This window comes from Oryctolagus cuniculus, chromosome 5 (assembly GCF_964237555.1).
Source record: "Oryctolagus cuniculus chromosome 5, mOryCun1.1, whole genome shotgun sequence".
NCBI classification, from domain to species: domain Eukaryota; kingdom Metazoa; phylum Chordata; class Mammalia; order Lagomorpha; family Leporidae; genus Oryctolagus; species Oryctolagus cuniculus.
Window position 1 is genome coordinate 119,848,375 of NC_091436.1, and position 25,517 is coordinate 119,873,891.

The following is a 25,517-nucleotide window of genomic DNA, read 5'->3' on the forward strand; positions in this document are numbered from 1 at the left end:
CATGGTGTGGATCATTTCTGATCATGCCTATTTGGGGTTTTATGTGCTTCCTTTATTTGGATGTGCAAATATTTCTCTAAATTCGAGAAACAACCCTGTTATTTCACTGATTGAATGAGTTTTCTTAGCCATTCTTTTTTTGCCATGCCTTCAGGAAGTCTCAAGACAATATTTGTTCACTTGATGGCAACCCTACATCCCAAACACTATTATCAGCTGTTCCAATTTTTCTTCTTTTCTTTTTGTAATTGATTAAGATATTTCAAAACACCTGTTGTCTACATCAGATATTCTTTCTTTTGCCTCACTGAGTTGTTAAAGTTTTGCACTTTATTTTTTATTTGGTTTATTGAACATTTATTTTCTAATATTTCATCTGAGTTTTCATTAGTATCTCCATCTCTTTGCAGAATTCCTTGCCCATGTGATGTACAGATTTCTTTTTTTCATGCATCTGTTTATCTGTGTTCTTGACCGACCTTAGAATCATTCATTTGACTACCATTTCATTAATTTCATCAATCTCCCATTCTTCATAGTTCAGTATTAATGTATTATTGGTTTCCTTTTGGGAAGTCATATTGCTTTCCTTCTTTTGTTTCTATCTTGGTTTTTATGCATCTTGGGGATAACCTGTTATCTCCTCTGAGTTTTTTTTTTATTTAGTTAAAATCTTTTTCATGGAAATGTGCCTTGGTGCTGTGCCTGAGGCTTCCATTAGAGTTCTAAGGGTGTGTTCTGGATGGGCTAGTGAGCTCTGGCCATCATTTTAAGTGAGTCACGAGTCCAGAGTGATACCCAACTTTGGCATTGCCTAGCTTCTCTGGCTACGATCAGTAAAGGAAGAGGATGTGGGAGCTAACTTTTGTGTTCATAATCCCAGCCCTTCTCTGTGCCAAAATGAACAAGGCAATTTGTGGCTTAGAGTGAGCTCACAGTACCTTTCCACTCCACCCACCCAGGAACACACACCATACAGAATACTGATCAACTTCATAGTGTGTCCTTTGAGCCCTTGTAAGATCTGTCCCCAGCACACGGAAAGCTCTAAGTTTCCATAGTCAGGTCCTGGCACAAAAACATGAATAGACTAATGAAACAGAATGGAATCTTCAGTAACCAATCCATGCATCTACAACCAATTTGTCTTTGACAAAGGAGCTAAAATCATTCCTTAGTGCAAGGATAGTCTCTTCAACAAATAGTTTTGTGAAAACTGAATCTCCACATGCAGAGATATGAAGCAAGACCCCTACCTTACACCTTGCACAAAAATACACTCAAAGTCGATCAAAGACATAAATCGATGACCTGATACCATCAAATTATTAGAGAACACTGGGGAACCCTGTAAGACATTGGCTTAAGCAAAGAGCTCTTGGAAAAGACCCCAGAAGCATAGGCAATAAAAGCCAAAATTGACAAATGGAATTAAATCAAATTGAGAAGCTTCTGTACTGCCAAAGAAACACTCAGCAAAGTGAAGAGGCAACTTGCAGAATGGCTGAAATTATTTGCAACATATGCAACTGATAAATATTAATATCCAGAATATATAAATAACTCAAAAACTCAACAACAGCAAAACAAAGTACACAGCTAAAAAACGGGCAAAGGACTTGAACTGGCATTTTTCAAAAAAAGGAAATCCACGTTGCCAATAGACATAAGAGAAAATGCTGAGGATCACTAGCCATCAGCAAAATGCAATTCAAAACCACAATGAGGTTTCACATCACCCTTGTAAGAATGACTGTGATACAGAAATCAACAAACAACAAATGTTGGTAAGGATGTGGCGAAAAAGATTCCCTAATCTACTGTTGATGGGAATGCAAACTGGCGCAGTCACTGTGGAGAAAATATGGCGATACCTCAGAAATCTGAATATAGTCCTACCATATGACCCAAATGAAATAAAATCAGCATATGACAGAATTATCTGTGCCCTCATGTTTACTGCAGCTGAATTCACAACAGCTAAGATATAGAATCAACCCAAATGTCCTTCAATTTAAGACTGGATAAAGAAATAATGGAATATGTACACCATGTAATACTACATAGAAGTAAAAAAATGAAAAGCTGTCATTTGCAACAAAATGGATGCAAATGGAAATCATTATACTTGCTGAAAAATGCAGTTCCAGAAGCATAAATAGCATATGTTCCCCCTGATCTGTGGTAACTAAAGAGCACCTAAAAGGTAATCTCAAGAACTGAGATTTAAGCTTGAAGATTTAAGGTTTTGTAAAATTATCTGTGACAATACAGAATTCGATATACACCAGCAGCTATCTCATACAATACATTCAGTTCTACCAATTAAAATTTCTATGAAATGCAATATCATGTTTATAGAAGAACAATGTATTTTTTTGTAAATTTAAATGCTCTATTTATATTTATTCTTTCTTATTTGACAGTGGTCTCATGTCTTTAATATGATTTATTGAGATCTTACTATTTGCTAGAAAATATACACATTTTAAACACTCTAGGTAATGTCTGTCTTCAACAGTGTGAAAACTAAGAATCAAAAATTTTCAGTTATCAGTGTTCTAAAATTAATATAGTTTGGAGCAAAGATTTGAACCAAGTCACATTACACTTCTGCAAATAAAACTTTGAAAAGATTGTATTAATATCTTTCTTCATTAGACAAATTATTCATATTGATAATGATGCTGTAGCATGTATTTTCTCACCATTAACTTACCTCTTCTTATTTAATGTGTATACAAAGTTAAATCTTTTAATGTGTATACAAAGTTATATCTGGAGAAAGAGAATCACAAAGAGAGAGACACAGTGATAGAAATGGACTACCCTGGATTCATTCTTCTCCTTCTCCTTTTACTTGTATCATCATCTCATTTATGGCTAATGTGTTTGTTATGGCTGAAGGATAAAAGGAGTTTATTAAGATTTGAAACATGGAAAAAAGCCAGAGTATAAACACCGTTGAAGTGTTTATACTCATATAGGAATGTAAAATAAAGTTGTGAAAAATGAAACTGAACAAAAAATCTGAAAATCAGATGAAGAAGAGTTGACATAAAAGAATCTTGAAATGAAATGAATTATTTCTGACCAAGGTAAGGTTACTGCTTCTTCCTTGTGAGGCAGTTCTTCATAAGGCATTTTTTCCATGACCAGCAAGACCTGCTATTGTTTCCTAAGAGAAATGCATTAGTACTTTCTGAAATGATAGAATACATATTTCTGGGGGGCCGGCGCTGTGGCACAGCAGGTTAACGCCCTGGCCTAAAGTGCCAGCATCTCATATGGGTGCCGTTTCTAGTCCCTGCTGCTCCTCTTCCCATCCAGCTCTCTGCTATGGCCTGTGAAAGCAGTAGAAGATGGCCCAAGTCCTTGGGCCCCTGCGCCCAAGTGGGAGACCCAGAAGAAGCTCCTGGCTCCTGGCTTCAGATGGGCGTAGCTCTAGCCGTTGCGGCCAATTGGGGAGTGAACCAGCGGATGGAAGTCTCTCTCTCTCTCTCTCTCTCTCTCTCTCTCTTTCTCTCTGCTTTTCCATTAACTGTGTAACTCTGTGTAACTCTGACTTTCAAATAAATAAATATTTTAAAAAAGAATATATATTTTTGAAATTAATGCTAGCTTCTATAATAAACAAAACTTCAAGACTTTGGGTCTTGACACAAAAATCCAAAACTATTAGAACAATAGTTAAGATATTCAGATTTGTGGCCCTGTGGCGCCGGCACACCGGGTTCTAGTCCCGGTTGGGGTGCCAGATTCTGTCCCAGTTGCCTCTCTTCCAGTCCAGCTCTCTGCTGTGGCCCGCGAATGCAGTGGAGGATGGCCCAAGTCCTTGGGCCCCGCACCCCATGGGAGACCAGGAGAAACACCTGGCTCCTGCTATCGGATCAGCGCGGTGCACCGCCTGTCAAGAAAAAAAAAAAAGATATTCAGATTTGTTTCATCTTATGGAATTTTCTATTGTCAATGCTTAACTTTTAAGCCTGCTATGTCATTATGCCTCAGTTATCAGGGTAGAAGGTGGGGCATTATGCATGGAATATTTAAAGCCAGGTTTTGAAGTGGTTTACATTAGAGGTCACATATAACTGCAAGGAAATAAAAAATCAATAGTCTTGTCATTAGCTTTGTAAGAAGAAAAAACTGTAGTTGAAAAATCTGCCAAATTCAAGGAAATATTTCAAATAATTATTCTCTGAGTCCTTACTAGTGTACTGTATTTACTATCTAGCATCTTTAATTTTTTTTAATTTGTTTTTATTTTTTTAAAGAATTTTTTCTAAGAATCCTTTAATTAATGAGTACAAATTTCATAAGTACAACTTTAAGAATATAGTGATTCTTCTGACTATATCTGCCCTCCTGCCCCAACTCCCATCTCACCTCCTCCCTCTCCCTTTCTCTGTCCCATTCTCCAATAAGATTCATTTCCATTAACTTTATACTCAGAAGACCAACTCTATAAACTATACTAAGTAAAGTTTTCAACAATTTGCACACACACATGACTGGTTGAGAAAAAGATTTATAGTTAATTCTCATAATATAACTCATTGTAGACAGAGATCCTGCATTGGAAGTAAGTGCATAGTGAGTCCTCTTGTTAACTTAATAATTAACAATCTTATGTATGATGCTAACATCAGTGATCACCAAAGGCTCTTGATATGAGCTGCCAAGGCTATGGAAGCCTTTGAATCCATACTCTCCATCAGTGTTTAGATAAGGCCATAACCAAAGTGAAGTTTCTCTCCTCTGTTTAGAGAAAAGTACATCCTTCTTTGATGGCCATTGGGATCTCATTCACAGAGATCCTTCATGTAGGACATTTTTTTGCCTTGGTGTCTTGGCTTTCCATGCCTGAGATGCTCTCATGAGCTTTTCAGCCAGACCAGAATGCCTTAAGGGCTGATTTGAGGTCAAAGTGCTATTTAGAGCGATTGTCATTCTATGAGTTTTCTGTGTGGACTTCTTCCCATGTTGGAACATTCTCTGTATTTAATTCTATCTATTATTATTACCAAACACTTGGTCTTATTCATGTGATTCCTTTAACACTTAATCCTATCTAATTGATCACTTTAATACTTAATATTATCAATTTAATACTTAAGATGGCATTTTTACCACCCAGCTTAATGAAATTTGAGGTACCATGGCAAGTTTTTAAACTGTACCCTTAGAAGTAAGTATAGAAATGTATGCAGTACTATACAGTTTTACAGTTACACACATCCTCTTCCCTCTCTTATTTCCACCCTTATTTTTTACTGAGTTCTATTTTCAAGTGTCTTTATACACATATGATTAACTCTGTTAAGTGATGAGTTCAAAAAGTAGTATTAAGAAGAAAAATGGGCCGGCACCGTGACTCATTTGGTTAAATCTCCACCTGTGGTGCCAGAATCCCATATGGAAACCAGTTTCTAGTCCTGGTTGCTCCTCTTGCAGTCCAGCTCCCTGCTGTGGCCCAGGAAGGCAGTGGAGAATGGCCCAAGTGCTTAGGCCCTTGCACCCACATGGGAGACCAGGAAGAAGCACCTGGATCCTGGCTTCGGATCGGCGCAGCGCCAGCCGTAATGGCCATTTGGGGAGTAAACCAATGGAAGGAAGACTTTTCTCTCTGTCTCTCTCTCCCTGTCTATAACTCTACCTGTCAAATAACAAAAAACAAAACAAAACAAAACAACAACAAAAAAAACCACCTGTTCCCCAACAGTCAAGACAAGGACTGTTCAAGTCATTGCTTCTCAAAGCATCCATTTCACTTCTACAGATTTCCTTTTAGGTGCTCTGTTAGCTCTCACAGATCAGGAAGAACATATGGTATTGTCACTTTGGGCGAAGCTTATTTCACTAAGTATGATGTTTTTCAGATTCATTCATTTTGTTGCAAATGACTGGATTTTATTTTATTTTTTTTTTACCTCTATGTAGTATTCTATAGAGTACATATCCTATCATTTCTTTATCCAGTCTTCAACTGATAGGAATTTAGGTTGATTCCATGTCTTAGCTATTGTGAATTGAGCTGTAATAAACATGGGGTTCAGATAACTTTTTTAGTATGATTTCATTTCCCTTGAGTAATTCCCAAGAGTGGGATTGCTAGGTCATTTGGTAGGTCTGTATTCAGATCTGAGGTATCTCCACTGTCTTCCATAGTTGTTTTACCAGTTTACATTCCTACCGACAGTGAATTAGGGTACCTTTTCCCTCACATCGTCACCAGCATTTGTTGTTTGTTGATTTCTGTATGAAAGCCATTCTAACCAGGGTGAGGTGAAACTGCATTGTTGTTTTGATTTGCATTTCCTTGACAGCTAGTGATTCTGAAAGTTTTTTCATGTATTTGTTGGCCATTTGGATTTCTTCTTTTGAAAAATATCTGCTTGCCCATTTCCTAACTGCGTTGTTTGTTTTGTTGATGTGGAGTTTCTTGATCTCTTTGTATATTCTGGTTATTAATCCTTTATTAGTTGCATAGCTTGCAAACAATTTCTCCCATTCTGTCATTCACTTCTTCAAATTCTTGAATGTTTCTTTTGTAGCACAGAAGCTTCTCAATTTGATGTAATCCCATCTGTTAATTTTGTCTTTGCTTGTCTGTGCCTCTGAAGTGTTTTCCAAGAACTCGTTGCCTGTGCCAGTGTCTTGCAGGGTTTTCCCAATGTCCTCTAATAATTTGATGGCATCAGGTCAGAGATTTAGGTCTTTAATCCACTTTGAATAGATTTTTGTGTAAGGTGTAATATAGGGGCCCTGCTTCATCCTTCCACATGTGGAAATCCAGTTTTACCAGTACCATTTATTGAAGAAACTGTCCATACTCCAGGGGTTGGTTTTAGATTCTTGGTAAAACATAAGTCCATTGCATATGCTTGGGTTGATTTCTGGCATTTTTTCTATTCCATTGGTCTATCCATCTGTTTTTGTACTAGTACCAGGCTGTATTGAAAATAACTGCCTTGTAGTATGTCTTAAAATCTGCTATTGTTCTGCCTCCTGCTTGTTTTTTTTTTGTTGTTGTTGTTGTAGAAGATTGTTTTAGCTATTCAAAGTCTCTTGTGTTTCCATATGAATTTCAACATCATTTTTTTTTCTAGATCTGAGAAAAATGTCTTTGGTACTTTGATTGGTATATCATTAAATCTGTAAATTTCTTTTGGAAGAATTGACATTTTTATGATATTGATTCTTCCAATCCATGAACATGGAAGATTTTTCCATTTTTTTGTATCATCTTCTGTTTCAATCTTTAATGTTTTATAATTCTCATCATAGAGATCTTTTACATACTTTGTTAAATTAATTCCAAGGTATTTGATTTTTTGTAGCCATTGTTAATGGGATTGATCATAGAAGTTTTTTCTCAGCCATGGTATTTTCTTTATATACAAACACTGCTGTTTTCTGTATATTGATTTATTAACCTGTTACTTTAACAAACTCTGTTTTGAGTTCCAGTAAGTCTCTTAGTGGAGTCTTTTGGATCCCCTCCATATAGAATCATGTCAATTGCAAATAGGGATAGTCTGAATTCCTCTTTCTCAATTTTAATCCCTTTGATTTCTTTTTCTTGCTAAATGGCTCTGGCTAAAGCTTCCAGGACTGTATTGAATAGCAATGGTGAGAATTGGGGTTCTTGTCTGGTTCTGGATCTCAGTCAGGATGCTTTCCCCTTTTCAATAGGACACTGGCTGTGGGTGTGTTAAATTGCCTTAATGTGTTGAGGAATGTTCATTCTATACCCAGTTTGCTCAGAGTTTTCATGATGATGGTGTTGTATTTTATCAAATGCTTTCTCTGCATCCATTGAGATAATCATATGTTTTTTTTCTTCAGTTTGTTAATGTGATGTATCATATTGATGGATTTGCAAATGTTGAACCATCCATGCCTACCAGGGATAAATCCTACGTGGGCTGGGGTGAATGATCTTTCTGATTTTTTTTGTGTTGTTGGATTCAATTTGCTAGAATTTTGTTGAGGATTTTGTGTCTATGTTCATCAGGGAAATTGGACTGTAGTTCTCTTTGTTGTGTCTTTTCGGGGTTTAGGAATTAAGGTGATGCTGGCTTCATGAAAAGAATTTTGGAGGATTCCCTCCCTTTCAATTGTTTTGAATAACTTGAAATAATTGGAGTTAGTTCTTATTTAAATGTCTGATAGAATTCAACCATGAAGCTTCTGGTCCTGGGCTTTTCTCTTTTGGCAGGGTCCTTATTACTGATTCAGTTTGACTTGGTAATGGATCTGTTTAGGTTTTCTGTGTGTTTTTTGGGTCAATTTAGATGTGTTCAGGAATCTATGCATTTCTTCTAGGTTTCCCAGTTTGTTGACATAAAATTTTTTGTAGTAATTTCTGATGGTTCTTTTTATTTATGTGGTTTCTTTTTTTACATTTCCATTTTCATTTCTAATTTAATTGATTTGGATCCTCTCTCTCCTTTTTTGGTTAGCTTGGCCAATAGTCTGTAAATTTGTTTATTTTTTCAAAAACCGGCTCTTTGTTTTGCTGATCTTTTGTATTTTTTTTTTTTTTGGTTTCAATATGTTGGTTTCTTCTCTAATTTTAACTATTACTTTTATCCTACTAGTTTTGTGTTTAGTTTGCTGTTGTTTTTCTAGGCCCTTGAGATGCACTGATAGCTCATTTCTTTGGTGCCTTTCCAATTTCTTGATGTAGGCACCAACTGCTATAGACTTTCCTCTTAACAATGCTTTTGGATCCTGTACATATAGAATCATGTCATTTGCAAATAGAGATAGTCTGAATTCCTCTTTTCCAATTTGTGATGTATAGTTTTGATATGTTGTATTGTCTTCTTTATTTGTTTCAGATATTTTTCAGTGTTTCATTTGATTTCCTTTATGACCCACTGTTCATTCAGGGGCATCTTGTTCAGTCTACATGTGTTTACATTTGTTCTAGAGATTCCTGAGTTGTTGATTTCCAGCTTCATTGCATTTTGACCTGAGAAGACACTTGGTATGATTCCAATTTTTTTTTAATTTGCTGAGACTTTCTGTATGGCCTATCATGTGGTCACCCCTAGAAAAAGTTCCTTGCAATAGTGAGAAAAATGTGTATTTTGTGGCTATAGGGTGGAAGGCTCTGTGGATATCTGTTAGGTCCATTTGGTCTATAGTGTTGATTAACTCTGTTGTTCTCTTGTTGATTTTCTGTCTGGTTGATCAGTCCATTGCTGAAAGTAGGGTATTGAAGTCCCCCATTACTATTGTATCTGAGTCTATATCTCCCTTTAAATCCACTAACATTTCTTTTAGATAGACAGGTGCCCTGTAATTAGGTGCATATACAAATAATAGTGAAATCTTCCTGTTGAGTTGATCCCTTAATCATTACATAGTGTCCTTCTTTGTCTCTTTTAACAGTTTTTATGTGAAAATATATTTTGTTTGATATTGGGATGGCTACACCAGAACGTTTTGTTTTTCTGTTTGCATGGATTATCTTTTTCCATCCCTTCACATTCTGTTTGCATTCATCTTTGTTGGTAAGGTGCATTTCTTGTAGGCAGCAATTGGATGGGTTCTCTTATTTATTTATTTGTTTATTGACAGGCAGAGTTAGTGAGAGCGAGAGAGACAGAGAGAAAGGTCTTCCCTTTCCATTAGTTCACCCTCCAAATGGCTGCTACAGCTGGCACTGCGCTGATCCGAAGCCAGGAGCCAGGTGCTTCCTCCTGGTCTCCCATGCAGGTGCAGGGCCCAAGCACTTGGGCCATCCTCCACTACCTTCCTGGGGCCATAGCAGAGAGCTGGACTGGAAGAGGAGCAACTGGGACAGAATCCAGCACCCCAACTGGGACTAGGACCCGGGGTGCTGGTGCCATAGGTGGAGGATTAGCCTAGTGAGCCACGGTGCTGGCTGGGTTCGCTTTTTTAATCCACTCAGCCAGTCTGTGTCTTTGACCTGGAAAGTTGAGTCCATTTACATTCAAGGTGACTATTGTTAAGTACTGACTTTGCTCTGTCAGTCCTAATTTTTTACTATTGGTTTCCTTTTTACTTTTGTTGTGTCATTTTCTATGTTTATCTTCTTACATTATGATGTTTTTTCCATGTTTCTGTTATAGCACATCCTTGAGCATCTTTTGTAGGGCTGTGTGGGTAGTCATGAATTCTTTCAATTTCTATTTTTTGGGTAAAATATTTATTTCTCCTTCATTTAAAAATGAGATTTTTCAGGGTACAGTATTCTGGATTGACTGTTTTTTTTTTTTTCTCTTAGGACTGGGAATATATCTTGTCATTCTCTCCTTGCCTATGGGGTTTCTGATGAGAAGTCTGCAGTGAGTCTGATTGAGTTTCCTCTGAATGTGATTTGGCGTTTCTTTTGTGCATATTTTAAGATCTTTTCTTTATGTTTTACTGTGGAGAGTTTCACTACAATGTGTCATGGTGAAGACATTTTCTGGTCATGTCTATTGGGTGCTCTGTGTATTTTCTGCACTTGGATGTCTCTTCCTTTCTCCTGATTATGGAAGTTTTATGTTATTATTTCATTAAGAAGGCCTCCTAATCCTTTCTGTCTTTCCATGCCTTCCAGAACTCCTAGAATCTGTATGTTGGGTCATTTGATAGTGTCTTGTAGATCTTCAACAGTGTTTTTTAATTTTCTAAATTCTTTATCTTTCTTTTGATCTGACAGTAATATTTCCAGAAATCTGTCTTCTAGTTCTGATATTCTTGCTTCTGTCTCACCTATTCTGTGGCTTTCCACTGCATTTTTTATTTGATCTATTGAATTCTTCATTTCTAGCATTTCATTCTGACTTCTCTTTAATATCTCAATTTATTTGGAGAATTTTTCAATTAAATCATGAATTTCCTTCAGATTGTTTCTAAGTAATCTGATGATTAATTTCATGAATTCCTTTTTTGGCATATCCTTAATCTTTTCATCTTCACCTTCTATTATTGTAGTGTTATAGCGTTCCTTTGGGGGCTCATAGTGCCTTGCCTATTCTTATTTAGTGTTCTTAATTTGTTTTCTGGCATTTGTGCATTTTTTCTTTTTTTTCCCCTCTGGTTGCATCTCTCTTTAATTTGTGTTATTATGATTTAGTGGGATGTCTATACTTTCAGTGAGTTCCAGGATATGCATGCTGGATGTGTCCTGTTTGCTCTGTTAAGTATTCCAGGGTATAGCAGGTATCCAGTGTAAGGCCCCCACGAGGCTCTCTAGTTTTTCTCTTGTTTTTTTTCGTTAGAGGAGATAATTCAATTCTATTAGCATGACCCGCCCTTTTCCTCACAGTTGTGGGAAGCCCTGATGTTAATCTCTGGTGTGTTCAGGAGTATATCGCCTTGCTTTATGAACTGCACCTCTAATCTGTGGAGATTTTCTTGTGGTGAGGTTTCCCCCTATTATAAGCTGCGAAGCATCTGTGTATTGCAAGTGGAAGCATGGAGCCCCACCTACTGGAGCCTAGCTCACTTCACAATGGTGGATGTAGCGAGCTTGAGTTTTTGATATTCAGGACTTCTTGTTATACAGCTAACATGGTGGTGAAGAAATTCTTCTAGAATGTTTTGGTCCTTGTTCTTAGGGTGGGAGGTGTGGTGAGATTGCCCCACTATTGATGGGCTTGTGCACGGCAGGCAAAGGCAACAGTCCCCAGCTTACATTAAAAAATGTAGATAAACAAAATGGCTTCTCCCAGGCAGCTGCAGTTCTGGGTGGAGTGAGGGAGAGGAAAGAGTTGGGCAGAGGGGTGCCTGATCTCTTTATTTGTTCCTCTATATCTTCTGTTTCTTTCCATGTGTAACTTCAAAAGCAATTCTCCAAGCTCTCCCTTCTGTTTCTATTTGCAGCTCCGTGGACCCTTGATTTCCCATCTCACCTGGTCGGCTGGGCTGGCGCCAATCTCCCTGCCTGAGCCTCTGTGGTTTCCCTTTCCTATTTGCTCTTTAGGTGTGGACCTGCCCGGTGTCTGTTGCTCTCCCATGCTTCCCTTCATGAATTCCCCATGGCTGTATCTCTGGAGTGTATCTTTTCTCTTTTTAACTATCTATTTTGCCCCACGTGACTGAGATCATCTTGTTGCTGTGTCTTCATCTTGGCACCCCTCCCCTCCATCTAGCATCTTTCAGTCAGTCCTTATCCTGTTATGCAAACTGCAGAAGTAAATAGATGTTTATCCCACAGTGCAAATTATTTCCTTTTTAATTTGTGAATTAAAACCCATTAGTAGATTTGAAATTAGTTTGGTAAGTCAAGTTGTGACCTGCATTTAGCAAAGATGAAAAAGAAGAGAATATAATAAAAAAAAGTAAGTCAATGCATTAAATTATAGGTAGATATTGTTTGCATAACTTTGTTTCAAATACATATTTTATATAGACTATATCACAATTACATGTGAAATAAATATAAATTATCATATATAATATTTTATAAAACATATATTATATAAATCATATATTTCACTGATATAATATAATATAAAATAATTTACTAATACTAATATAATATAATATATTTTACAAATAATAATATATAAAATCAATATGTAATATAGTAATATGATATAATATAATATAATAAATATATAAATATCCAAAATTATAGTTTATCTGTGTAGCCATATAAATTGTGGACTACAAAATCTATTTTATGATGTGTTTCTGTTGTTGGTAAAAAGTATGTAAAACAATACTCTAAACTACTTTTACACACTTTTCCCTCAATTATAGAGTTTAGGTGAAAATGGAAAAACATACCAATCTTATAGTTTTGCCTGGGATTTTCCATTGTAAGTGAAAGAATAATCTTTTAACTTCAAATATTACCTGAATTTTCTTCTTCCTGTAGATAACATTGACATCTACAAAAGGCAAAGGGAAGAGTTGGCAGCTGAGTTACAACCTTAATTCTCAATATACTTGCTTTCTGTCAGTTTTTTTTGTGTGTGCATGTGTGTATTTATATTTACATCTGACATTTTTTTCAAGAAGTATCAATATACGTGAATAATATCAGTGCTGTCATCTAAATTCTTTATATATGCAGGTGGTTTTGGACCTTGCCTGCAGCAAAAACCTTTGATCATTTAGGGGCTACTGATGTACCCTAGGCAGCTCCATTTAAACAGTTTTTGTAGTCATTTAAATACAGATCTTTATATTACATCTTTAATCTTTTTGCACTTTTAATAGACCCACAGTATGAGGATGTTTGAAAAGATTTTCACCCCACAGTTATACTTTACCTTTTACTTTCTCAGGATATATGTGGTAGTTTTTTTCCTATATAAACTAATTGAGATGATACATAAGTGTGACTATTTGACAAATATATTATAGACCAACCTCATAAGATCATTTGACATGGTATTTACAAGAAAATAAATCCACTTAATTGTTTTTATTCAGTTCTGATTTTTTTAAAAAATATTTATTTATTTGAGAAACATTTACAGAGAGAGAGAAGGAGAGACAAAGAGGGTGAGAAAGATTTTTCCATTCACTGGTTCAATCTGTATTTGGCCACAATGGCCAGGGATGGGCCAGGCTGGAGCCAGGAGCTAGGAGGTTCTTCCAGGTCTCCCATGTGGATGGCACTTGCACCATTTTTTTCTGCTTTCCCTTGGCCTTAGCAGGGGCCTGGATCAGAAGTAGAGCAGCTGGGACATGAACCAGCACCCATATTGAGATGCTGGTTCTGCAGGCTGTGGCTTTACCTGCTCCACCACAATGCCAGCCCCCAGCTCTAACTTTTGAACCGGAAATATGGAGTTTTTCCCAGCACACGACAGATATTTGTTTCATTCTGTGTATGTTCTTGGGGAAAAAATGAAATAAAATGTCTGAGGGGGCTAAAGAGGAGGAAGAGATTACAATAACAAAAGAATGGTCACTTTGATCTCCATTCCATTTTCAGTTTCAGGGTCTGTGTTTGCCAATTAGTAAAGATGGAATAGCTACAAGACCTTTGATGCCACAGACATCTCTATGTATATATTATCTGAATGCCTAATATGCCTCAAATGCACAGCTGATTTTAGTCAGGGTGCAGGATCAGCTCTATAAGAAACTAATAATCTAGTGGCTGCATGAATTAGAAGAAAAATTTGCATGTTTTAGACACAGAAAGAGAACTACTGCTGACTCATGGAGTTGCCTTTATTGTGAGTATAGGCAAATTATTTAACTTTTCTGAGTTTTGGTTTTCTCAACAGGAATGATGGTACTTTGCCATTTAAGATGTATGTTAATAGCAACACCAATCCCGATTCAGATTTGTTTAAACATCTTTCACAGTTCTACTTCTAGGCTTTGACATCATACAAATTATCTTAAATAATACCAAACTGATCAGAAAGCTTCCAGGTCACATGATTAAATATTAAACCAGAGTGAGAACGCAGCATATTTACAAAGAATAATTTTCAAAGAACAGAAGGATACCTTCTTACCAAAAATTGCCTTAAAAATGCTCTCTTGTCACAAATTTGATCACATAATCATCTCTGAAAGAACTGACTGCGACTAGATAATGAAAGTAAACTGGCAAGCTTAAGCCATTTATGATTCAACTATGAAACAGAGGGTCAGTCTGCAAAAAAAACCATTAAGTTCTTAGAATTGCATCTACAAATAACATTGAATCCATTAAAAACTAATTAAAAAGTAAAATAAGCACGGCTGAAGTGCGGTTCTCCAGAAGAATGACAGATTTTCTTTAGGGCAAAAAGTTGCTGGAGAGCAAACATCTGCTGATTAGCACTTGACTACCTAACATCTATAAGCATTCTTCTTTAAGTATAGATTTGTTGAGACTTATGTACAAAGTATATTCCATCTTCTATTCAAGAAGGCCACCTGAGGCTGTGTCCATAACTTGGAAAGAGATAATACATCAGGCCTGGTGGTTCAATGCAGGTATATTTTCAGGCAAAAATGCTGGGGTGGCTGATCCTTGATCAATTTTTAGCATTGTAGAGCTTGGATGTTCCCTCTTTTTCCCAGCAGAAAAGTTATTTTGTAGCCAAGATAGTTTGTGCATGTAATATAATTTTTAGTAGATGCTGGTTTCCTTCTGGTAGTCTAGAGTTCTTAGTAGTCATGGCTAGTCATAGTCATGCAGATCAGTGTCACAATGTGACCAAACCTCTACAAAAGTCTTGCACTCTGAAAAGGGGTCAGGGGGCCTGCCTGACAAAACACTTTCATGCACTACAGTTCACTATTGGAGAAAGAGAATATTCTGTGCAACTTCCCTAAGAGAAGACTTTAGAAATACAGTGAGGCATTGTTTAATCATGGTGACACATTCTGAGTAATGTATCATTACATTGCCATTAGGTCAATATCATAGTTTCCTTATACAAACCTAGATGTTACTGATCAATAACATAATGTGGCCTCTTAATGCAATGAAGAGATGAAGTAAACATAAAATTTTAAGGGCTATTCAGGGATAACACAGTTGATTGTTTTACAGTAAACTTGTCTTTGTAAGTAGTAGGAGTGTAACCAAAAATAATGACAAAAAGGAAATTAAATTGGCAAATAAAAGAGCTATCTACACCTCAAAGTTTTTTGCAGTTCAATTCACAATAGCTAAGACCTGGAATCAACCTAAATGTCCATCAACAGAAGACTAGATAAAGAAATTATGGGATATGTACTCTATAGAATACTATACAGCAGTAAAAAAAAATGAAATCCGGTCATTTGCAACAAAATGGAGGAATCTGGAAAACATCAAGCTGAGTGAAGTAAGCCAATTCCAAAGGGACAAACATCATATGTTCTCCCTGATCGGTGATAACTAACAAGTACCTAAAAGGAAAACTGTTGAAGTGAAATGGACACTAGGAGAAATAATGAGTTGATCAGCCCTTGTCCTGACTGAAGAGGAACAGCTTACTATTTTATTCCTTCAAGTATTTTTTTGTTCTGCTTAATACCATTGGTTGAACTCTTTAATTAACACACAATTATTCTTAGGTGTTTAAATTTAACTGAAAAGAGATCCCTGTTAAATATAAGAGTGGGAATAAGAGAGGGAAGAGATGTACAGTTCAGCACATGCTCACTCGGACTTACCCCTAATGGTAGAGCTAGAAACATGCCTGGGGATTCTAATTCAACCCCATTAAGGTGGCATGTACCAATGCCATCTCACTAGTCAAAGTGATCAGTTTCAGTTAATAATTGATCATAAAGATAGGAGTAAGTGTCAAAGGGATCACATAAACAAGACTAGTGTCTGCTAATACTAACTGATAGAATTAAAAAGGAGAGGATGATCCAACATGGGAAGCAGGATACACAGTAGACTCATAGAATGGCAGATGTCCTAAATAGCACTCTGGCCTCAAAATCAGCCCTTAAGGCATTTGGATCCAGATGAAAAGCCCATGAGAGTTTCTCAGGCATGGAAAGCCAAGACACTGTGGAAAAAAAAAAAAAAAAAAAAAAAAAAAAACACCTAAATGAAAGATCTCTGTGAGTGAGATACCAGCAGAAAAAACAGGCCATCAAAGAAAGAGGTACCTTTCTCTGAAGGGAGGAGAGAACTTCCACTTTGAATATGGCCTTGTCTAAATAAGGTTGGAGTTTGTGAACTCAAGAGGCTTCCATAGCTCGTGACAAGAGCTTTGGGTGATTACTGTCTGTTTTGACCAGATAGTGATATGGCCAAGTGCCGTGCACACACTTCAATATTAGAGGCTCAATTCATGAATAAACATACATATACCCATGAAAGTAGAAAGATAAGATTTATTTACAAAGTCTCCCATCCGTTAGAAACTTAAATCCACAGCTCCGGAATAAAGCATCATGGGCAATGCATGTAGCATTCGGAAAGCAATCAGTATCACCTTCATTTGTGTTTCTTCTTATTTTTATATCCTTTCCTTATGTAATCCCTTACCTGACCTTAACCTTAGCAGTGTTTGCCGATTGGCCAGAGGCAAATGTTTTTAAAGTTGTCTGTGAACCCTGGCCAGCGCCATATTCCCACGCAATTTGATTAGAACGTTATTTGGAAGAACAGAGGACACCCTCTATTCCCCAGCCTCTGTGTTCACCCAAGGTTGTACAGACTTAACTCCTTATCTTGTTTACTTTTTGTTCTTGAGTCAAACTTTTTCCTCCTACTTTTAACAGTACTTTTTCATTCGCTTTACACTGATGTAATAAATAAGAGTGTCAATTGTTAAATCAAAAACAGTAGTCATTGTGGACTTACTCCCCATGTAGTATCTCTGTCCTTAATGTGTTGGACTATGTGAATTAATGATAAAACCTAGTACTCAAACAGTACTTTATACTTTGTGTATCTGTGTGGGTGAAAACTGTAGTACTCAAACAGTACTTTATACTTTGTGTATCTGTGTGGGTGAAAACTGTTGTAATCTTTACTTAGTATATACTAAGTTGATCTTCTGTATATAAATTAAAGAAAATTAAAAATTAATCTTGATGAAAAATGGGATGGGAGAGAGTGTAGGAGATGGGATGGTTGCGGGTGGGAGGGAGATTATGGGGGAAAATCTGCTATAATCCAAAAGTTGTACTTTCGAAATTTATATTTATTAAATAAAAGTTTAAAAAAAGAATATAGTATAGTAAATATATAAACCAATAAGGCAGAAATCCTTATTATTAATAAGTATTATGGATTGTATGTAATTTGATTGTTGTATTTTCATATGACTGGCTGTGCAGTAGTTTAGTTTATACTAGTGTCAACACAAACCTGTGACCAATAAGTTGTGTTTTTTTTTTTTTTTCTATCTTTCCCAGGCTACAACAGATAGCTGGATCAGAAGTGGAACAGCGGGATTTGAACCGGCACCCACATAGGATGCTGGCGATGCAGGCGGTGGCTTAAACTGCTATGGCACAATGCCGGCCCCTAAGTTGTGTTTTGATTAACAATGGCTTTGATGTCATTAAGCAATAGGAACTTTTCAGCTCCATTGTAGTCTTACATCATCACTATGGAATATGTCATCCATTGTTGATCAAAACGTGCTGATGTGGTTCATGACTGTATATTCCTGATTAAATTCTACTTGATGCATCTTTTCCTTTTGCTGACCCTGCATTATATCATTTTGTTATAATAAATATTATTCTGAGTATAACTGCTTCTGAGACTTTTGAATCCTTCTGTTGAATCATTGAGTTTGTGTGCAATTGTGCTAGTTTTTTTTTTTTAAGATTTATTTATTTATTTGAAAGTCAAGGTTACACAGAGAGAGAAGGAGAGGCAGAGAGAAAGAGAGAGAGAGAGGTCTTCCATCCGCTGGTTCACTCTCCAGTTGGCCACAATGGCTAGAGCTATGCTGATTTGAAGCCAGGAGCCAGGAGCTTCTTCTGGGTCTCCCATGCGGGTGCAGGGGCCCAAGGACTTGGGCCATCTTCTACTGCTTTCCCAGACCATAGCAGAGAGCTGGATCAGAAGTGGAGCATCCGGGTCTTGAACTGGTGCCCATATAGGATGCCAGCACAGCAGACGGCAGCTTTACCTGCTATGCCACAGCATCGGCTCCAATTGTGCAAGTTTTGAGACATATTGCTGCATCTAGATAAAAAACTAATTTATCTGGGTCGGTGGATGGCAAACCAGATCTTAAATACTTTAAGTTTTGTGAGTCATGCTGTCTCGGTAGCAATTTCAACTCTGCTAGCTCTCAGGATGTAGTGTGAAAGTAGGCTTAGACTATGTCTAAACAAATTTATGTGGCAATGTTGCATCATAATTTTATTGACAAATACAAGTAGGGGGAGCATGTGTTGGCACACATGCTGTTGGTTGTTCACCCTTTCTCTAATTGTCTTGTTCACCCTTTCTCTAGTATCTTGTGGTATGATGATATGGCCAAATTTAACTTCCAACATAATGAATATGCACTGGTGATAAATAAAATTGGTTTTAAACAATAGCTTGTATTCATAGTTTCCCCTTGAATTAGAGTAATGGCTCTAGCCCTGTTAGCAGAGTAGGTTCTTGGGCAACCTAGTACTTCAACTCACTTAGGAGGTGTCTCCTTTATCCCTTGTAAACACGTGGCAGATAGGAATTTAGGTGTTATCTACCTTTGGGGCTTCATGCAGCCCTCCCTTTTCTCTTTGTATCCTCATATGAAGACAAAATTGCCTTGTATACACATCCATATTTCTTTACTGATTGCTCTCAATTTAGAGTTTTGCCCTCAGATTATTCTCTTAACACTTTCACTTTTGTTTTATTTCCTTTTGCGCAGTATCAATGGATAGTAGGTAATAAAAGAGATATTATTGTATTATAGACTTTTTGTCTTTAACCTGGCCTGAGAATTTTGTTTCCCAGAAATAAATGTTGCTTTCATGGGCTCAGCCTAATGATCTTTTCTTGGAAACAATTCAAGACATTAGATTTATGGGGTGGACATAGATGTCCATATGTTTGCACATTTGAAATGGAAGGAATGGTCTAATTTTTCACTTAGTAAATGCACAAAAATTGACTTGGGAGGAACTTAGAGAATAAAAATTCTCTCAGGCCCAAACTTTATAGCTAGCTAATATCTCTTCATCATTTTACTGCAACTAATTTTAGCATAGTGCTGATAATTTAGTCCTCTCTTTAGCAAGGTCTCATGTAATCTCATTTTGATTATGTAAAGTCTCATGTAAAGTCATTTTGACTGCTTGGTACAAACCAGAAGTATCACCCTCATAAAAGTGAAAATTTTCTTATTTCAAGCAAGTTAATTTTGGCATAGACTGTTCTTTTCTTTTCCTTCCTTTCTTCCTGCCTTCCTGCCTTCCTGTCTTCCTTTTTCTATGGACTGTTACAGAAGAGTGTCTCATTTTCTTTTGTGGTCATCAGTTATGAGTCTTAAAAGTGCTAATACAACGAAACATAGTAATACCTGGTGACAAATAGTTAAAAAATGCTGCAACAAAAGTGGTAAGAGTTGTTCAGCTCACTAATGCATTGGAAATTTGCTACTAATTGCTTTGGCTTTGGTCAGAGCCTAAATTTAAAACTGTTATCAGTTTAACAAAGCATTTTTATGCCATATAATAAAGGTTTCCAGTTTCCAAGCTTGAGATAACAGAGTCCTCATTAGTGTCTCCATACTTTAACTTAACCAATTCCATATGTTAGGTTCTATCTCTTTCAATACTCTGATTCTGATGTTAAACTTGATTGTAAATATGGAATATCCAAATCAAAATGGCGTAACCAAAGACCTTATTGGTTGTGATAACAAAGAAATTCAAGGAAGATTAGATTCAAGTATTGCTTCAACTAGATATTCATAATCATATTAGAGTACCCATTAAACATTTCTCTACAAATTCTGACTTTTCTTCATTAGTCAGCTTTACCTTAGGCTGTCTTCTTTCAAGGAGTTAAATGGCTAATAGAAGTTAGTGACTTGTCTGTACTCACCACACCATGCAATAGAAGTCCTATACTGCAAATCTGTTCAATTGCTCAATAGAAAGAGAGCAGACATTTTAGGAATAGTCATATTCTTCACTTATTCAGACATCATTGAAGATAGGGATTGCATCTATCCTGTTGATTGCTTGTGATAGATAATACAAATTACTAATTCCTGTGTAATATGCTTTATTTCAGTTTTGATGCTAAGATTTAAGATGATTTCTATACTTTTTTTTAGGTGAGTAATGTCTGCCAATCAAAACATTGATTTAAGAGTTTGTCTCCCTTTGTGGCTTCTGTTATTTCAGCAGATGAGCAGTTTCGGAGATTTTTTTTTTTAATTTTTCTGCATCAGTGGTATCAGAGTTTCCAGTATTCAAAATCTCATCCGTGAGTGTCAAGTAGCAGGACGTGGGGTTTGAACTGTAAGTGATGCGATGTGATCTTGGGGACCAGAGTCAGCTTCTTGATGTCCACATAATGGAAGAAATACTGTTACCCTAGAGCTAGCAGTTGGATCAGCACCTGCCTAATTGCTCAGCTTTCAATTAGTAGAAAAATAGCTGTCTTATTAGAAAGTTCTTTTGTGGTATTTTGGGAATCATTTCTAAAGGCTGAGATTTGCTGAGGCTCCTATTGCACCTCCAATGATTTTGTAGGCAAATTGTAAATACAGTTCTGCTTATCTATAATCATTGATGTTGTATGCACTTGAAGCAATATTTCACTATATTGTAATTGCCTATAATAACACATAGTACTTTATGCATATACAATAATTATTAATTATCTTTATGACTTTTCCCCCAGAAACCTCTCTGAAAAAATTTCCTGTGGTTTTCTGAATAAAAATGTTCCCAATAAGATACCCAATTACTGACAAAAGTATTATAACTATAGTGTTGGACTATACTGAACTGTGGGAATTGAGGGTAGAGCATAGCAAATCATGACTCAAATGATGAAAGAAAAATACCTTAAAACAATCTAAGTGCTGCATATGGAGGGCAGAAAAATGGTGAATATGCAATAAAGAATCTTACTTTTAATGAATTGTGTACAAAGAGATAACACTCATCTATTTTCATCAATTCTGTTTATGAGACAAAATTACACATGTGAATTATAGACATAATCATAAAAATGACTGAGACAATGAGGTTTATATCCCCCTTTTGCTCATTAGCCACTCACACCCTCTTTGTTAGCATCAGAATATCAACGATTATGCGGTGCCGGCACACGGCACACCGGGTTCTAGTCCCAGTCGGGGCGCCGGATTCTGTCCCGGTTGCCCCTCTTCCAGGCCAGCTCTCTGCTGTGGCCCAGGAGTGCAGTGGAGGATGGCCCAAGTGCTTGGGCCCTGCACCCCATGGGAGACCAGGAGAAGCACCTGGCTCCTGCCTTTGGATCAGCGCGGTGCACCGGCCGCAGCGCACCGGCCGCGGCGGCCATTGGAGGGTGAACCAACAGCAACGGAAGACCTTTCTCTCTCTCTCTCACTGTCCACTCTGCCTGTCAAAAAAAAAAAAAAAAAGAATATCAATGATTAGCCTGGACCACTGTTGTTGAAGTTAAAGATATACTTTCTAATTCTCTATAAGTTAAATAAAACCAAGTTACTAAATTATAGCCAAAAAACATAAGAAGAATTTTTGTATGTGAATCCTAGGAAAGTGCTTTAAAAAGAGAAGAGACAAATAAAATTGGGGCTCTTCCACAATTTCACTTTGCTGCCTAAAACACAGAGGTGACAGTTGCAGATGTGGCAGTTATCCTGGGTTACAAGGTATCCTTGATGGTAGATAGAATCTTGATCTTATCATGAATGTGGAGCTACTGTACCAATTTGGGCAGTCTATTTCTAGGGCACTTTTGTGAAATACAGAAAAGCTTTGGATATTGTTTAAAACAGTTCTGTTCTTAAGGCTTTATGTTCAATACAAATGCATTTGACCCTATCCAACACAGATATGTTCAACTCCTAAGAGATAAGGAAGTGATTTTTTTTTTTTTTTTTGACAGGCAGAGTTAGACAGTGAGAGAGATAGAGAGAGAGAGAAAGGTCTTCCTTCCATTGGTTCACCCCCCAAACGGCCACTACGGCCAGTGTGCTGCACCAATCCAAAGCCAGGAGCCAGGTGCTTCCTCCTGGTCTCCCATGTGGGTGCAGGGCCCAAGCACTTGGGCCATCCTCCACTGCAGTCCTGGGCCACAGCAGAGAGCTGGACTGGAAAGGGAGGAACTGGACAGAATCCGGCGCCCCACCCAGCACTAGAACCAGAGGTGCCGTTGCTGTAGGCAGAGGATTAGTGAGCGACGGTGCCGGTCGGGAAGTGATTTTAAAGACTGTAGGTTACATGTATGGATTTTTGAAATAAAATAGGAGTGGAATAATTGAGAAAAACAATAGATTTATATCGCATTATGCATACAATTATTTCTGAGCCAAAAATGTTGAGAGCAAATGGCTTAAATTCTAAATGATGTTAACTATTATCTTTTAACCACACAGGGAATATTTAGATGTTTCACTGTCATTGGTTCTATTTCATTGAAAGAAATTATGAATTTACCAAAAAGCTGTGTATGTGTGAAATGGTCATTTTTTCCCCATTCAATTATTGTTTATACATTTTTGTATATTCCCACTATACTAGGGTCTTTTTGCTTTTTACTTGTTAAACTTTTTGTTTGGTGACATATTAAGACTTTTACAGTAAAGTAAATTTAAAGTATGTTATCTCAAAAACTAAAAGAAAAAAAGGAAGAAGAAGGAGGATGTGATGGAGGGACAGAGGAAGAGAGGAAGCGAATATCATTATGCTTTTAGTCTTAAATGTTTAAATCATATTAAATTTGTTAAAAATTAATTAAAATTTTAAAAAGAATGAGAGGGAAAGAAATTAGATATTTTCTCATAATACCAAACATTAAAATATCTTGCTCTATATCTTTTTTTTTTAAGGAATACAAACTTCATGCATTTAATATATACAAATTTGGGAACATGGCAATTCTTGCCCCCACCTCCTTCCCACCCACATTTCCACCCTTCTTCCTCCTCTGTCTCCCTTTCCCATTCTTCTTTTTTACAAAGATCTATTTTCAGTTAATTTTATACTCGTAAGATTAACCCTACACTAAGTAGAGTGTTAGCTTATTTCACTAATAATAATGGTTTTCATTTGTATCCATTTTGTTACAAAGGACAGGATTTCATGTGTTTGGGATCATATTGAATCTATAAATTGCTTTTGGTAATATGGACATTTTGATGATATTTATTCTTCCAATCCATGAACATGGGAGATTTTTCCACTTTTTTATGTCTTCTTCTGTTTCTTATTTTATTGTTTTGTAATTTTCATCATATAAATCTTTAACATCCTTGATTAAATTTATTCCAAATTATTTAAATATTTTGTAGCTACTGCTATTGGGATTGATCTTAAAAGTTCTTTTTCTGCCGGCTCTGCGGCTCACTAGGCTAATCCTCCACCTGCGGCACCGGCACCGTGAGTTCTAGTCCTGCTTGCGGCACCAGTCTGTCCCGGTTGCTCCTCTTCTAGTCCAGCTCTCTGCTGTGGCCCGGGAAGGCAGTGGAGGATGGCCCAAGTGCTTGGGCCCTGCACCCACATGGGAGACCAGGAGGAAGCACCTGGCTCCTGGCTTCGGATCAGTGCAGCGCACTGGCCATAGCGGCCATTTGGGGGGTGAACCAATGGAAGGAAGACCTTTCTCTCTCTCTCTCTCTATCTCTCTAACTCTGCCTGTCAAAAAAATTCTTTTTCAGCTATTCATTGTCTATGTACACAAAGGCTATTAATTTTTGTATGTTGATTTTATATTCTGTTACTTTACTAAACTCTTTTATGAGTTCCAATAGTCTTTTTGTAAAGTCTTTTGGCTTCCCTAAATATAAAATCATGTCATCAGCAAATATGGATTGTTTGACTTCTTCCTTTCTGATTTGTTTTGAATAGCTTGAGAAAAATTGGCTTCAGTTTTTTAAATGTCTGCTTGAATTCAGCAGTGAAGCTGTCCGGTCCTGGGATTTTCTTTGTTGGGAGGGTCTTTGTTACTGAATCAATCTCCTTCCTGGTTATTGGTCTGTTTAGGTTTTCTGTGTCTTCAACTCAATTTTGGTAAATTGTATGTATCCAGGAATCTATCCATTTCATCTAGGTTTCCTGGTTTGTTGGCATACAGCTCTTTATAGGAATTCTTTATGATTCTTTTTTATTTCTGTGGTGTCTGTTGTTAAATTTCCTTATTCATCTCTGATTTTATTGATATGGGTCTTCTCCCTCTTTTTGGTTGGGCCAATAGTGTGTCAATTTGGCTTATTTTTTTAAACACCTCTTCATTTCATTGATCTTTTATATTTTTTGTTTTAATTTTGTTTATTTTGTCTTTAATTTTAATTATTTCTTTTCTCCTATTAATTTGGGGTTTGGTTTGTTGGTTTTCTTCTATGTCCTTGTGATGCATTGACAGCTCATTTATTTGATGACTTTCCAGTTTCTTGATGTAGTCACCAGTTGCTTTAAACTTGCCTCTTAACACAGCTTTTGCTGTATCCCATAAGTTTTGATATGTTGTGTTATCTTCATTTGCTTCCCAAAAATTTTTTGTTTCTCTTTTGATTTCTTCTATGATCCAATGTTTATTCAGGAGCATGTTGTTTAGTTTCCATGAGTTTGCATATGCTCTCGGGATTCCTGAGTTGGCATAGCAGATGTTTTATCCTAGAGAAGGTTCTGTGCACTGCTGAGAAGAATGTGTATTCTGCAATTGTGGGATGCAAAATTCTGTAGACATCAGTTAGGCCCATTTTTCCACAGTATTGATTAGCTCTGTTGTTCCTTTGTTGATTTTGTCTGGTTGATTTGTCTATTGATGAAAGTGGGATGTTGAAGTTCCCCATTACTATTGTATTGAAGTCCATGTCTCTCTTTAGATCCATGTACAGTTCTTTTAAATTGCCAGATGCCTTGCAATTGGGTGCATATTCACTAATATGGTCACATCTTACTGTTGGATTGATGCTTTACTCATTAAAATCATTAAATAGTGCCCT

The 25,517-nt window shown here is 36.8% G+C and overlaps 1 long non-coding RNA gene across 2 annotated transcripts in view; it reads left to right on the top strand.

Moving 5' to 3' along the window:
* LOC103349776 (uncharacterized) overlaps nucleotides 1-24,194 on the top strand; it is a 233,388-nt gene extending 209,194 nt beyond the window's left edge. For both annotated transcript variants that reach the window (XR_011389006.1, XR_011389007.1), the window contains one exon: nucleotides 17,794-24,194. This is a non-coding gene — a long non-coding RNA (uncharacterized lncRNA). The remainder of the gene's footprint in view (nucleotides 1-17,793) is intronic.
* Nucleotides 24,195-25,517: the final 1,323 nt, after the last annotated feature.